Consider the following 17,052-nt stretch of genomic DNA (forward strand, 5'->3'; position numbering starts at 1 on the left):
TTCTGGAGAAAAATGATAAAATGATTTTATTTATTTCAAATATGCAGGACTGATATACTTGATAATAAAAACAATATGCTAAGTTATAAAATGGGTAATGGGATTGCACGATGAAATGAGGTTCGCTAAGTAAATGAAAGACTACGCCCTGAGGATGAGATTTAAGAAATAACTTTTTGCTTAAATCACAGAGACAAAAAAATATCTTGTTGGAATGAAAATATACCATAAAAAGAGACTACCCAGCAAAAGGGGAAACACTTATTCTCAGGTAAATTTTAAGTATTTTCTCATGAATAAAAGAGCAAACTGGATGGTTCAGGTTTTAGGTATCATTGTTGTGTAACATCCCCTGGGTCAACTGGGTAGAGAAATTATAAATATTAGAAATACCTTCCTCTGTCATGACCATAGCATTGAGAAATATGATGGTTTACTTGTTGCTTTAAGCAGTTATTTTAATGTGTTTTTAGAAAAAAAAATAAAAAGAAACCTGGTTTTTCTCAATACACCTTTAAAAGTTTTTAAATCATTTCATAAATGGTCAGGTTGAGATTTTTAAGAACCTCATTTTTAATTTGTAATAAAAATTTACAACATGATTTTTCCATAGAAATAAGCAAACTGCAAGTACCTATTAATAAAGGTCTATAAAAAAAGAACTATGGCTGGAGCAATAGCACAGCAGGCAGGGCATTTGCCTTGAACATGGCCAACCCAGGTTCAATTCCCAGCATCCCATATGATCCCCCAAACAATGCCAGGAGTAAGTCCTGAGTGCATGATCCAGGAGTAACCCCTGCGCATCACCGGGTGTGACCCAAAAAGCAAAAAGAAAACAAAAACAAATACATAAATAAATAAAAATAAAAAAGAACTAATTGTGGTCTAAAACAATGGGTGTTTAGTTATTAGATACCAGTTAATAGTCACCTTACTATAAGCCTCTGGAAGGCAGGTCCTGTGTCACATTAAAGCTTGTGTCTCCACTGCATGTGTAAAGAAGATATTCAGTAAAATGTGTTGAATTAAATTGTCTACAGTAAAGAATAGGAAATTATAAGGAATTGCTTCATTTGGGTTGTTCAGACTTTTCTTGTAAGGCAAATATTTTGCTTAAGTCAGATTTTTGCCTGCATTAAGGCTTTCATGAGCAGATAAAATGTGGTTTGAATACTGATATGGTGAATTATCATTCTCTTTAAAATTTTATTCTGTGCCAAGCGCCCTTTTCTCCTGTGTATTTGCAGCACCTGTCAACTTCCCACCCCAGTGAGCTGGGAGGAACAACTTACTAAGAAACACCCACTCCTTTCTGAAAGCCCTAGCCAGGCACACTTCTGAAACAGCTCCGGCTTCATTTGCCAATGCACTCCCTGAGTCCTCCCTGCCAATTACGCCATCAAAATTGAGAGGAAAGCAGGAAGGTATATACCAAGGGGATAGATGTTTAGGTACTGAGGTGTTGATTTCCATTGATGCCCCAGGTTTGCATAGGTTATGATCCTTTTCTGCCCCATACTTGGGGCGCGTCTTTCTGATTCTGGTTTCTCCAACTTCAATATGCCTTACACTACCAGAAAGGGGAGAAGCCTTTAGTTTCTGTCAGTTAGAGGAACAGAGGAGAAGCAAATTAACTTTTCTCAGCCTGTGTATGGCAGCTTTTGGAAAATCAGAAATTGTATTTTGCTCCTTCTGCTTCACATGCTCCCGTCCTCTGAGGAGGTCGGATTGTGAATTTACAACAATTACCTTGATGGTTTAAAGCCAATAGTTTATAAGATTGGTAGAGTGTGTCATAATTGATTTTATTTAGTGTATAACATGGGCAACTAATTATTACATTTCCAAGAAATAAATAAAGCATCTCCATCTTCTGAAGAACTGGACACTAAAATCCACCAAGGAATGGATGATAGGTATGGAGCATCCATGTGCCTTGCTTCCCAGAGGTGACCCAGGAAAAAGTATCTCTTCAGATAAGAGGTGTTTGGGCAAGAATTTAGTGAAGAGCAACTCCCAGATTCTAGTTATGCATGAGTATCTCTAAGTTAGGACAGAACAAAGTGTTTTCAGTGACATATCAAAAAGATAAAAATCATTAAATCATTAGGCATCTGTATCTATTTAATAGAAAATTTCTTACTTTGAGGGGAGGTGGGGTGGTTTCCAAAGGTACCTAGGGAATCCAGGCATGACTTCTAGCAATTTTCAGCCAGCCCAGCAGATGGTTCAACATGAGACCCTTAGGAAAAGGTACTGGGAACAGTGGAAGACTTCAAAGCCACAGCCAGTAGTGCTCATGCACCTCTAGGATTATACCTGGCCATCAAAGTCATGTAATATCAGTGATCGAACACGAGCTGCTGTACTATTTTCTGGACCCTAGTATTCCATTAGTGTAGCACATTAAAATGTCCATCTTTAGTTTAGACTACAGCAGGTAATGTGAGCACGAGAAAATCAACACATGAAGGCAGAGAAGTACAATGGCTAGAATGAAGGGAGAGACAAATAGGAAGACATTTATTTGAGCTAGTATGCTTACCTACTAACAATGCAGGGAGCCTCAGCAGGGCTCCAGGTCCCTCATCTTGAGCAGCATAGAAGTGCATTTCTCTACGATGGGGCCACTGAAATCCACGTCCACAGGTGGCAGAGTGAGCAGGTCTAGTTCAGCCTCACCCATGGCACCAGCAGTGCTGTTGCCCCAGAGGAGGCCACAAAAAAGGAAGATTCACTTAGATCCAAGATTCCCATAGGAGCAGGCTGAAGATCAACAGACAGAGCCCACAAAGAACCAAGAACAACCCCATATGTAGTAAGGGATTCACAGGGAAGGGACTCCAATAACCTGACTCTGAAAAATAAAAAACAGAAGACCCCTTAAAGAAAAATCTTTATTCTCTCACTTGTTCTCCCACTCCCAGCTCCAGTTCTGACCTGGTAGTGATGGAAATCTGTCAACAAACAGAAAATAAAAAAACAGTCCATTACAGTCTCAATCCAGGGGTAGAGGCTCAGGCAGAAGCTTTCCTTAAAATAGGAGAATAATCATTATATTTGCAGGGAGATGGGGCAGAAAAATCTAAGTATGAAGTTGAGCTTTGTTTTGAGCAAAAAGGGATTGCACACCATCTTTTACCTTAAGACTAAGCATATAAGTCATGGGATCCTCAATCCAGGTGCAGAGAAAAACTCTCCCCACTGCCTAAGATTTAAAGAAACAATCAAAGGACTAAGCCCAAAGCCATCTTTTTTCATAGTCTAGAAGCAAGGTATTCAGCATAACCATTCCTTTCTGGGTCCTCATTGTCCCTGCATGTGACATCACTATGTCTAGTTACATATGGATGAAAACTGTCACATCTTTCATATTATATGAAAATCTATAATTTTCTAAGATAGATGACTCAACCAACCCATCTTCTATCTCTTGAAACTTCTCTAAGTAGTAATAGAAGACATCCTTTCAGTGATCTTGTCTTCTCCATTGCTTAAGTGAGACAACTCACGCTCATTTTCTGGGTCACTGAGTTTAGGCTTTTAAACTAAGACAGGAATATAAAAATAGGGTTTTGATCCAGCCATGGAGTTTTCTGGCTACTCTTTTCTACTCTAGTTATTAGCTGACATTTCCTTGGCCATCAAGCTACTAAAATTTCTTAAATAACAGCATTCTAATTCCTCTACTAACAGGATGTTAGAAACTTTAGTGGCAGGAGTGTGGATGTGGGCTATTATTTTAGCAGTACTGAGGATGAGAGGGAAATGGAGGCCTACTTACAGGATGGTTACAGGATGCTGGCTGCCCACACTATAGGTCAATGAGAATTTTGACTGTGATAAATCAAAATTATTATCAACAACAAAAAAAGGAGATATAATTCTTTCTCTTCAAAGTGACCCTTTTGAAAACGTGTGGTATTCCTACAAAAGATGATGATCTGCCAACATAGAATAACTTGTGAATGCAAATAGCATTCAACTCATTGTTCCTGGTTTCCTTCAGAAGCCACGTAATCTTACTTTCTAAAACCATGGGATGCAAATATAAATCAAAAGATCTACCTTTCAATTGAAAAGTTATAAAGATATGATTCTCCAAGTCTTTAAGGAAATCCAATTATAGGTCTTTTTATTATTGTTATTATTCCAGCAAAGACTAAAAGAAAAGCTTTTCTCTCCTGGTGTCATTTGCTCAGTAGGAACTCACATTAACATTGGAGCTGATCTCCCTACATTTCTCATTAAGAAGTTATTCACACGGATGCCCAAATTCAGAAACTATACTTAAGCAGTCTCAGGACTGCTTTGCACACCGAAGAGCGCACTTTTCACACCAGTTTATCTGTGGAGTTCAAGGTATGGACCAGGGTGCAGTAATCAAATTGCCCAGTGAACAAAATTTAAAAAAAAAAAGCATTCTCAGGACCATAGAGATACAGGATAAGAATGAGTGCCTCCTAAAATGTTATATTCTCAGTACCTTACTTCCTCATCCTGACCTTGGTGGAATTTGGTATTTCAAGTAATCCCTAGTCATTAAAAAAAATACTTAAAATAAAAATGTTAGCCTAGTAAATTTGTATACTGAGTTGCTCTGGGAGACTTTCAAAGAAAATAATGATTTAATATTAAATCTTCTTCATACAAGCAGGAAGTTAAGTGAAGTAGTAATTGACTAATAAAGTCTTCCTGAGAATATCATACACTAAAATCATCCCAGAGGGAGAACAGGGCTGTTTGAGATCAAAATACTAAGGTATCTGAAAACATTCATCTCTGCCCTAGGAGACAAGCTCCATTTTATTTTACCAAACTGGTTTGACGTATTTAATACATTGCCATTTTAATACAAACTAAATAAGACATTGCCAAATTAATACATATAAAATATGGCAATTTAATACATTGACATGAATATAACAATTCTGACTACTGTCACTGCCCTTCTTCCCTTTATGTCATTATACTAATTAAACTACTTTATTATACGCTTTTATAATGGTCAATTTTCTCTTGCCCAGGTTTTGGGTATGATCCATTTCTATTACTTTTTTACAATGGTGTTATTTTTCTATATGAATTTACCAAAAAAAAAATCTGCCTTTAAGACTGAAATGGGCAATCAAAAGCAGAAACTGTGAAACCACATTCTATTCATAACATCCTGGGCCAGCATGATACACACCACCTATACAGCAGTCACATGATCCTACCAGAGGCCAGGGGACTGGGAAAGATGTCCAGAGATGGCATCTACTTTCCAGTGATAGCTCTGTGTTTGTGGATCACACAATTTGATGAAAAGTACACAATTAGATGAAAACGCCTCTCTTTCAAAGTGTTCCCTTGAACATAGAAAATTTCAAGAGTCCTATGACATTCACTGATCTCATTTTTCCTTTCAAATCAGATGTTTCCAGTACCAAAGTTACACCATAATTATAAGTTATTCAAGTTTCCAAAAATTCTCTACACTTTGGGACTTTGGGGATACTCCTTGCTACCACAAAGAAAAGATACACTAATATCTAATATCCAAAAATATCTAATATCTAGTATCTAATATCCAAAAAAGGAAATACATTTTCCAAATAGCTCTCTACCAGAGAAAATAACACATGCATTTGAAGTATCAGTTTGATAGTATGACATCTCTTTTATCTGTGCTCTGTTATTTTTGCCGGTTATATCACATTTTCATTTTTATTTTTAAAAATTGCCCTGGATTTGAACTTTGAAGATCCTTCAATTCTTGAGAATAAGAGCATAGTCAGGTTTAATTTATAAGCTAGTCCATCCCCTTTCCTGTCTGTGTTCTCCCTATTGGATCCATAGGTCCATTATATGCCTAAGTTAGAGGAGCCCTGGACTCAATCCAACCCCAAACTCCTCATTTTACAGATGAGCAAACATGCTCACTAACGTTATTGATTCTCCCTCTTCAAATGAGTTTTCTCTTTGCTTTCCAGCCTTCATCATTTCTCAGTACCATTGCAGATGCTGGGCTGTTATCTGAATTAGCTTGCCAGTGACTCATATATACCCTTCCCACTGTTTACTCAGGAAGTAAGGACTTTTGTTACTCTCCAAGCAATTTCCTAAGCACTATGGCCAGGCACGGTGTACCCCGTTTCTATGTTACTAATAAAAGTGATCTACTGATATTTATATTCATCTTTCTGACATAATTCTTTGACAAATATTAGTCAATATACTAATATCTCTCTTCAGGAACGAAAACCTCAGAGTAATAGCCTATATAACACCTATGCCTTCTTTGGTTGATACCTGTCACCAGAGCTAGAAATGTAACTTAACTATAGAATACTAATTTCCTCCCATTTGTCTGCTCTCCAAATTCTTATTTACCTTTAAGTTAAATAACCATAGAACAATATTGCTTTCAAAAGTTAAAAAATATGCTGCCAGACATAAGACTCAGCAGTAGAGCACTTGCCTTGCATGTGTAAGGACCTGGGTTTTATCCCTAGTACCCAAATAAAAAAGTTAGAAGTTAAAGATTTGAATTATATTTTAATCAATCCAGAAAGTAAATTAGGTAGATAAATGGCAAAGAGACTCACATGTGAAAGAAGTTCTAGGTAGTCCTTTTCTCAATAGTATACATTTAGCCATCAAAATATTTTATATCACTATTGATTAGATTCCACCATCTGTAGAAAATCATCCTGAGCTCCAACTCCACCTCCTTCACAAGGAGGTAATGTGCATGTTCTCTGTATTCTCATAACAGATTTTATTGATACCTCTCTTACCTCTCACTACCAAATAGGTTCTAGTTATTCTGTTCTTTTTTACATCTTGAAGGAAGAATCTGAACTGCAACATCTACTTATAAAAAAAAATGATTCACAATAAATTTATCTAAATGTCACATTTGGCTAATGGAGAACATTATCACAGCTTTAAGTTAACTAAGTCATATAAATTAACAGACTCCTCAGTCTCAGACCTAAAGAAAAATAAAATGGACAACTAAAAACAAACCTTTTTAATGGAAAGAACAATTCAGTGAGTCCAAGGATTAAAAACTTTAGGTTATTGATAATCATTCAGCTATATAAGACAAAATGTCTGTTTCCTTTCTGAATGAATAGTGACTGTTTGCTCCTTATTAGGGACTAGAAGTGAAATGAAGATTGTAGATAATGTTAGTGGTGGATTAAAACCAAGGATGGGGATAGGAGAGATAGTATAGCACTTGCCTTTTATGAAGCAAACAGCAAACCAGGATTTGATCCTTGGCATCCTATATGGTCCCCTGAGCACCACCAGTAGTAATTCCTGAGTGCAGAGCCAGGAGTAACCCCTGAGCATCACCAGCATGGCCCCAAAACCAAAACTAAAAATGAGGGTAATTTTAGGTTATGTACTAACTTAAATGAACCCCTTCCTATGATATTCCCAATACGTTCTCAGGGTTTATATCTAGAGGAGCTCCTCTCTTGAAAAAAACTGCTTTATTTGCATAAACTAGTAACATCATTTGAGCCCTACTCTACCACCTCTGCCCTAAGCACTCTACACAATTGGCATCTTCATTTCACACAACCTGTCTTGAAGTTGAGGGGCTGGAGCTAGGAGGTGAAGTCATTTTTCCTGAGGTCATATAACTTCAGAGCTGATCTCCAAGCCCAGATAGCTACAACACTGTCCCGCTACTCTACTCCCCATCACAGTCCTTTACTATATGGAATTCCTTTTACATCTTGTCTACAGCCTGACTCAGGCCAACATTTTTTTCTCTTTTTTTTTATTGAATCACCATGAAACACAGTTACAAAGCTTACATGTTTGAGTTTCAGTTATACAATGATTGAACACCCATCTCTTCACCAGTGCGTATTTTCCACCACCAATGTCCCCCCCCCATTTTTTCCAACCCTCCCTCTGCCTCTATGGCAGACAATTTCCCCCATATTCTCTCTCTATTTTGGGGCATTATGGTTTGCGATATAGATACTGAGGGGCTATCATGTTTGGTCCTTTATCTACTTTCTGCACACATCTCTCATCCTGAATGATCCCTCCAACCATCACTGACTTAGTGATCCCTTCTCTATTTCAGCTGCCTTCTTGTCCAGCTCATGAGACAGGCTTCCAACTATGGAGAAATATTCCTGACCCTTGTGTCTACTGTCCTTGTGTGTCAGTCTCATATTGTTATTTTATATTCCACAAATTAGTGAAGTCATTCTATGTCTGTTCCTCTCTTTCTGACTCATCTCAGTTAGCATGATACTCTCCATGACCATGCACTTATAAGCAAATTTCATGACTTCATCTTTTCTAATAGCTGCATAGTATTCCACTGTGTAGATGTACCAAAGTTTCTTTAACCAGTCGTCTGTTCTCAGGCACTTGGATTGTTTCCAGATCCTGGCTATTGTGAACAGTGACTAAAGCTAACATTTAACCCTTTGATCTTCTGGCATCCCATTTCACCCTCTGCTCTGATATTATTTCTACCAGCCCACCTTTGAATACACCGGAATCCTTCATCCAAAGCTGATCTCCTACCTTTTCTTCTTTTCTTTTCCATTTTAGGGCCACATCTCCATGGTGCATGAGGGCTACTCTGGACTTGGTGCTCAGGAGTTGTTCCTCTCTGTTTTCTTGGGAAGCCACACAGTGGGGAATTGAACTTGTTCCTCCTACATGCAAAGTATGCATTCAGCCCACTGAGCCATCTGGTCTCCTACTTAATATCTGAATATGGACAAGAATCGCCATCTAGGAGCCTGGTGAATAGGCAAAACAGTTCTGAAGAGTGCTCCAGAAGGAGGGCAACAAGGTAGCTACAGCAGACCCATACAAAGCCTAGTAGAGTGTAATATCTCTCTATGCATTTGGGGGACAGAAAGGAACCTCCTGTCTCTGAAGGGCCAGCACCCGACTGTGGTGGCATAGGGGGATGGAAGGGGCCCTCTCTGGCCTCTGCAGTCTCCCTTCTGAGCACAGACCCTGGACTCCGACAGGCTTCTGATCAAACTTTCTCCAGCCTGACTCATCAAAGGGAAGCCTGCTACTGTGCAGAAAGGCTTTGAGGCTGTGAGAGGAGAAAGAATTTAAAAGTGAGAAACTGAGGGGTCTCAAAGGACATCTCGCCCAACAAAAAAAGCAAAAGAACCGGGATATAAAAGATCTATGATTTCTCTAACAGTACGTAAAAAATACAGGTGGCTAGTTTGTCATATCGTAAACGTTTTCCCCACTGACTCTGAAGTCATTGTGAGCTGAACCAAATCTGAATTAAAAGAGGCTTCAAAGGAAGCTTAACAGTTGGTCACAAGGGGTAAATTTCCCTGTACTGCAAAAGGGAAGGCTCCCCAGAGGGTGCTAAGTGGTAGGGTCCCTTCAGTAGCTTAATACAGTTGAAAATCATAACTCTTCACAGGCCAGAGCTGGATGCCACGGCCACCTTCACCAACTTGCTCAAAGTCGCAGTAAAACAAGCAGGCAAACCCACATATGTCATCTCCGATGACGGATTTACTGACTTCGGATGGCCGCTTCTCTTTTTAATACTTTCCTCCCTCTGCCGGGGTGTGAATGACACAGACCACACCGCTGAGGTTCAGAAAGCTCTCCCCACCATGGCTTTGCTTGTGAGTTGAGGGTCACCTTCTCTGAGAGTAGTACACTTTCAACAAGGGCACATATGCAGACAAAGCCAGAGTTTTCTCATCTCCCAAATACCTTTATGGTCTGGAGGCTTCTCTAACCCCCAGATGAAGGAGCAATTCCCACACCATTCCCACAAACTGGATTTTTGAATTCCCGTCAAGGAAATTATAGGAATATATTTAATAAACATTTTAATAGTAAAGTAAAGTAAAGTAAAGGTTATGTATATTTAATATTGCTCTGAGTTCTAAGTGCCTTGCAACTCTTCACTGAATCCTAACAACCATCCTACTCTGTTCAGCAGGAGACAGGGACATAAGTTTAGCAATTTATCCTAAATCACATGAGTCCCAAGTGACAGAGGCAGTTGCCCTACTTGGGTTCTGGCTCCAGAGTTTAAGCTGTTTACCACCCTGCTCTGTTGCCTTGCTATTAATTTTCTTTTTCCTATTCAAACACAATTTGTGTGTCCCAAATCCATAAGCTCATCCTCTGGGTTTGATATCCCGGAATAATTCTTATCAGTGCTTCAAAGTGCAATGCAGGGAGCTAGGGCGATAACTTAGAGGGCTGGAGCATATGCTTTGTATGTTTGAGTCCCAGGTTTGATTCCTGACACCACAGGGTCCCCCAAGCACCTATTTGGGTGTGCCCCCCCAAAGCAAAAACAAAACAATGTAGTGTGGTTCTACAAAGCTGGCCAAGATGCCTGGGGAAAAAGAAAAAAGGACAAAAGGAGACAGAGGCTCATTGTAATTACACTCCCAGGGGTGGTTAAGTGGGCAATTTGTTTTCTTTGGCCGTTTTTCCAGTTTTGATTAGGAAACCAGGGAGCTTCTGATTTATCTGCTGCTTGGGGTGAATCTGTCACCCGCCCCCTCCCCAGCTCTTTTATGTCCCCACCGGTTGCTACTTGGTTTCGCTACTTCTGAAAAGTCTCTGGACACTGTTCCATTATGTAGAGTCAGGCAGGAGACAGACGGATGTATATGAAGCGGTGATGAAGCTGGCACCGGGTCTGCCTTGTCTGTGGTGGTTTATTACTGCTGCCAGCAGAAGAGAAATCTGATCCTGGCAGATGCAGCCTGCTGTGAATCAATATTTTACAGGTAGTATACTTTGAAGAGATGACATCAAGACAGAATCAAAAGAGAGGAGGGAGGGAAAGCGAGAAAGAAAAGGCACAAGTAGAAGTCTAGAATTTATCCTGACATCCTTTGACAGTCCGTCCCACAAGGAGCGAGAGGAACAAGCCCCGGCCAGGGGAGCCGACTTGGACGTGGGGGAACAGCCTCCCTGACAAAAGCCATTACTCCCCCTTGCCTTCACCACACATGCACTCACAAAGAGGGGATATGCAGCTGTGATCCCCTTCGGAGCAAAGAAAGCCAGTTTTTAGATGCAGGCTGAGAAACACCCAAAGACACAACAGGAAACAGACCATCTCTTCCCTGATTCCCTGGTGAGACACTGAGAAAGCACTAAGTGGAGAGAGAAACGTCCCTACATGTGCCTGTTTTGGGTCTGGGCTTTCCAGATGTCCTGGGAAAGGGGACTCGTGGGAAAGCATTCCAGAACTTCCATCTGGGCAGTGAGCAGAGTTTGCCAGGCCTCAAAGGATCCCCTTGGACTAAGTTCTGGGAGTGCTTCCCCTGGGGCACACTTGCAGGCAAAGGCACTGACAGACAGCCAAGGATGGGAGGAACACGGTTCAGCCCAGAACAAAGGAGATGCATATCTCTGTGGCCTAGAGTAGAAGAAAGATGACTTCGCTGGGGTGAAAATTAACTCAGAGAATAAAGCCTTTCCTATAGACAAGGTAGTGTGCGAGATATGACACTCAAAACGCTGTGCCTTTCTTCAAAGGGAAATTAAGACATGTACATGTTCTGCTCCAATAAAGGGTCAACTGACATGAGTAATCAAAAGATGTAATAAGAATGCATTGCAGGATTTCATAAAAGAGAGAGAATTCTGTTATCCTAGAATTGTAGTCTTTTCAGACAACTGTGTTTTAGAATTTTAGTCTTCATCCTTTAGGGACACTGACATTTAGAGTTGACACTGGGATCTGAGAGAGTGGAGTCCCTAGATTCCCTTCCTGGACCATATAGGATATGTGCTCCAGGAAGGGAATTATATGGGTAGCACTGTAGCACTGTCCTCCCGATATTCATTGATTTGCTCAAGTGGGCACCAGTAACGTCTCACAACATCTCCATTGTGAGGCTTGTTGTTACTGTTTTTGGCATATGTAATATGCCACAGGAAGCTTGCCAGGCTCTGGCGTGCGTGAGGGCGGGATACTCTTGGTAGCTTTCCAGGGTCTCCAAGAGCGACTGAGGAATTGAATCCAGGTCAGCTGCATGCAAGGCAAACTCCCTACCCACTGTGCTATCACTCCAGCCCTAGATTCCCTTCCTGGACCATATAGGATACATGCTCTAGGAAGGGAATTATATGGACAGGGTATAAGATATTTATGGGTTGGATCTGGGCCTGGTAAGATGCGTTGATTTCATCCTAAGTAGAGGAAATTATTTAAATCAGCATTTTTCATGCTCTTTTGTTTTGGCTTGGTTTTGTTAGAGGGAGGTTGGGCTGCAAAATGCTCGGTGGGCTGGGGTTATATTTGTCCAGGCTGAATGGGCCAGTTGCTCAGTGCTCATGTCTGGTGATTCAATACTGCTCTAACTCAGTGCTGAGGTCACATGGGTCATATGACCAAGGGTGGTCAGGGCTGCATGCAGAGCTGGGATAAAACTCTATGAAGCACAAAGCCTGTCTTCCAGCTCTTTAAGTTATCTTCCTTCAAGTTTTCTTTTAAAGAACACAAGGCAGGGGCCGGAGCAATAGGACAATGAGTAAGGCATTTGCCTTGCATGCAGCCAACCCAGGTTCAATTCCTGGCATCCCATATGGTTCCCCCAAGTACTACCAGGAGAGATTTCTGAGTGTAGAGCCAGAAATAGCCCTTGAGCATCACTGGGTGTGTCCTCCCAAAACAAAACAAATTATAACACAAGATATACAAAGGGGATAGTGAATGTAATATTTTATTTGATAAATTTGTTTTGAATTCCCATCTTACATGGAAATAACCAAAAATAAAAAAAAGATAGGGTTAAAAATGTTAGAGAATTAGAAATTGAGCTCCCATTTGACCCAGCAATACCACTCCTGGGAATATATCCCAGAGAGGCAAAAATGTATAGTCGAAGTGACATCTGCACTTGTTTGTTCATTGCAGCCCTCTTTACAATAGCCAGAAACTGGAAGAAACCTGAATGCCCAAGAACAGATGACTGGTTAAAGAAACTTTGGTACATCTACACAATGGAGTACTATGTAGCTCTTAGAAAAGATGAAGTCATGAAATTTACATACAAGTGGTACAATATGGAAAGTATCATGCTAAGCGAAATGAGTCAGAAAGAGAGGGATAGACATAGAAAGATTGCATTCATCTGGGCGATATAAAGTAACAAAGTATGAGATTAATACCCAAGAATAGCTGAGATCAGCACCAGGAGGATTACTCCATAACTTAGTGGCCAGCCGGGTATCCTAGAGGAAAGGGCTATTCAGATAGCGAAGGGAGCACCAAATAAAGGATGTTTGGAGGATCCTCCCAGGAGGGGAGATGCATGTCGAAAGTAGACTATGGACTGAACATGTTTGCCACTCAATGCCTCTTTTGCAGACCACAACACCCAAAAGGAGAGAGAGAACACAGGGGATTGCCCTGCCACAGAGACGGGGGGATGGGGGGATGGGGGTGGGAGGGATATTATCCATGGTGGTGGAAAATGGGCACTGGTGGAGGGATGGGTATCTGATCATTGTATAATTGAAACCAAAGCACAAAAAATTGTAAATCTACAACTTAAAAAAAAATAAAATAAAATAAAGGGGAAAAAAAAATGTTAGAGAAATTTTTCTCACTTCTGCTCTCATATTTTAAAAATATGGAACACTTCATGAATTTGGGTGTTATCCTTGCTCAGGGGCTATGTTAATCTCTTCTGTATCATTCCAATTTTTATATATGTGCTGCTGAAGAGAGCACCAAAAAAATAGTTAGAGAATTTTTAGGGGGGAAAAAAGAGGCAATCTTTCCAATGCAAAGAATCGCTCATTGACAGATTAATTGGGATTCGGTGTCTATACAGTATCTTTAATTTGACTAATATAGGAATTGGCTTAAATATGGATTAGGGAGGTAGAACAGGATTTAATAATATATGTATCCAAGTTTTTTGTGTTGTTTATTTGCTGCATAAGCAATAAGCAAGTATTCAGCTAACACTTCTAAAATATTTTCTAATAAAGAACAATTTTAAAGTGGTCTTGCCAACTGAGGAGATTTAGGGTTCTATAATTTACTCCCCTGCAACAGCAAGACTAATAAAATGGGTTAATCCCATTCATTCCTTTCCCTCAAAGAGTCACTTTCTTTCTTATTAGCACCTACAACAGGTTTTCAGTGTAGAAAATTATTTCCTATCCTGAGAATATCTCCTTCTCCACCTTTACTGACTTTGCTAACTGGTCTGATTAGACATCATCTGGCAAGTTAGCTCCATCCCTCACTTTCAGTGATGCTTTTTTCATACAGAGAGGTGGAATAGCTTGAATGCCTCTCTGCCACTTTCCCAGCTATCAGAAGCCTTAGGGCAACACTAGGCTACAAGCTTTGGCCTGCCTATTTCTTTCTTAAGCCTGGAATAAATCCCAAGCAAAAGAGTGTGCAGGGAAAGTCATTCTGCCGCTTCCTTTTAAGGTCCATAAAATAGATGGACTAAACATACCTGATAGTAAATTGATAAAAGGGAAGAAACAGTGAATGTCACCTATTATTTGGGAAATGCCAGAAAATGTAACAATAGGATGTGGTAGCCAAACACTAAAATATTTAGGGTGATCGGCCACCCCAGTTTATGTTTGTTTTCATGGTATAAAGACCCTTTCATTCTCAAAGATGCCCCCGTTTGTGCTATAGAGTACATGGCCACTCTACAACACCTGCAAAATAAGATGAGCAAAACAACCTGAGCATGTGACCCGCTCAGTCCCATTGCCTCACTTCTATCAATCATGCTCATAAAAGCTTGGTATGTGAACCAAATGCTGCATAACCATAATTATGATTTCCATCGGGAAGTGACCATTGATTAGGAAATGGAGTTATTTTTATTGGAGAAGTGTAGGGCTAGCCAAAGGTTAATGGGGACAAAAACAGGCTGGCCTAGAATCCTTGATAGATTAATACTAATTTGCATGGTGAAGGTTAAGTGCTGTGTGGGCTGCCAAAGGAAATGCAAGTGTCTCAGAATGATTCTGGATAAACAGGAAGGTCAGAATAGGAACGGGGCAACCTGTGATCTGCGCCAGCTCATGTTCTCTGGGACTGAAATGGTTCACCTCTCTGGGAACCAAACTCCTATGTTCTTGACAGATCACCTAACGTTGACAGCCTGAGAAGATTAATAGGAAATAGTGAAACACCTGCTTTAACAGCACAATTATCCTCGCCATGGTCTAGTACTACCTAGAGTCAAAAGAGCAAACACACTGGGCTAGAGAGAGAGAGCAGGGCTTAAGTTCATGCCTTGCATGTGGCTGACCCTGGTTAGATACCTGACACTGTATATGGTCCCTGAGCCCTGACAGGAGGAATGATCCATGAGCACAGACCTATTAAGCCCTGAGCACCATGAGGTGTGGCACAGACATCCCCCTCCCCTCAAAAGAGATAACAATCTAACACCAATAAAATGAATGCTCCTTGGAAACAACTGAAGTGATGAGTGGTTGTTTCACCACACCCCCTCATTTACTATACAACAGCTACCCTGGCTCCTTTCCATCCTTTAAAATAAGTCAAACTCTTGGTGGTGGGAAATGTACACTGGTGAAGGGACAGGTTTTAGAACACTGCGTGACTGAAAATCAATCATGAACAACTCTGTAACTGTGTATCTCACGGCAATTCAATGTTTTTAATGAAATAAAAAATAATAAAATAAGTCAAACTCATTCTCACAGTTCACATCTTCTGTTTCTGCCACTGGTGAGGTCTTCCTGGAAGTAAAGTGAGTTCACTTCCAGAATGAGTGAACCCTTCCCTGCTATCTGGCATTTGTGTAGATGGCAAAACTTTGAAGTGGCTTTCCAGATCACCCTATTTAAAGAACTTCCCATGATAGTCTTCTGCCAAGTCTTCCATTAATCTTTTTCATTCTATGTCACCAAGTTCAATTGTCTTGTTTGTTTCCTTGTTTATTGCTTGTCTTTCCCTCTACAATGACTCCATGAGTATAGAACTCTTATTTTTTGGCATCACTGTACCGTTCTGGTAGTGTCTGCATGCATTTGTTGAGGGGAGTGAGTTGTGAGTGACAAGCCCGTTGTTAATTCACTAGTTGCAACTACAGAAGAATAAGTACAAGGATCCTCATTGAAGGATAGTTTCTTCGAAGTTAACTTACCAACCTCATTCTGATGAAGCCAAAAATTCAAGCAAAGAAGAAATAGCATGCCTAAGGACATCTGCCTCCTTACTAGATACACAATGTAAATCTAGTGCTGAGAAATGAAAAAGTCTTCACCTTATTTTTCAAGATACTCTGATCTGTTGATTATAAACCATATAAATTCTAACAAAGTGTGATCACCATTCATATGAGCAAAGTAATGGAGAGGAAATACTGAGTAAATTACCAAGTAATTAATATAAAAAGACTAGGAAAATGAGAAGAGGGAGAATATCTTTAAGGATATTTGGAAAAATAAAGAAAGCAATATTCTGAACAAATCATGTTTTTGGTCCATTCTGAACATTATTGCTGCTCCATGCATCCTTCACACTACACTTTGTAACACATCCTTCACACCACATAAGCATGGACACAATCTACATTTTAAAATTTTAGTTAATCCCTCAAGTTTAGTTTCTTCTCTAGAAAAGTGATAAAGGGATTTCCCTGCCTGGGTACTATGAGATAGTTTAGTGGCCTCAAATAATATGTGATGTCACAGTATTCCACATCATTTTATGATTCTCTCCTAACTTTGAAAGAGAAACACATTAATGAGAAGGGGCCATTGGATCTTTCCTCTGGAGATGAAAAAAAAAACATAAAACATTTCATTCTTTACATGTGAAATTTTTTAAGGAGAAAGAATTTAATCACACACCGATACAAAAGCATTCTTTCATCAAGATTTTACAGAAGGAAATACTAAAACAAGACAAAAAGAACTAGGGCACATGACAACTGAAAGGGTTGATGGCACTCCACTCACTCTATATTCTTATAAAAATCACTTTAGAGCTGATGGTTCACCTTACACCTGATGAATCTTACATCTGTGATTGGAGGCAAAGAAAAA

General features: G+C 39.9%; 1 non-coding gene across 1 annotated transcript; it reads right to left on the reverse strand.

Moving 5' to 3' along the window:
• Positions 1-13,619: 13,619 nt before the first annotated feature.
• Positions 13,620-13,726, reverse strand: LOC130033922 (U6 spliceosomal RNA). The gene has a single exon (XR_008794025.1). It is a non-coding gene; the product is annotated as a U6 spliceosomal RNA (small nuclear RNA).
• Between the last annotated feature and the right edge of the window lie 3,326 nt (positions 13,727-17,052).

The sequence above is a fragment of the Sorex fumeus genome, unplaced genomic scaffold (genome assembly GCF_029834395.1).
Source record: "Sorex fumeus unplaced genomic scaffold, SorFum_2.1 ptg000054l, whole genome shotgun sequence".
In the NCBI taxonomy this organism is placed as follows: Eukaryota; Metazoa; Chordata; class Mammalia; order Eulipotyphla; family Soricidae; genus Sorex; species Sorex fumeus.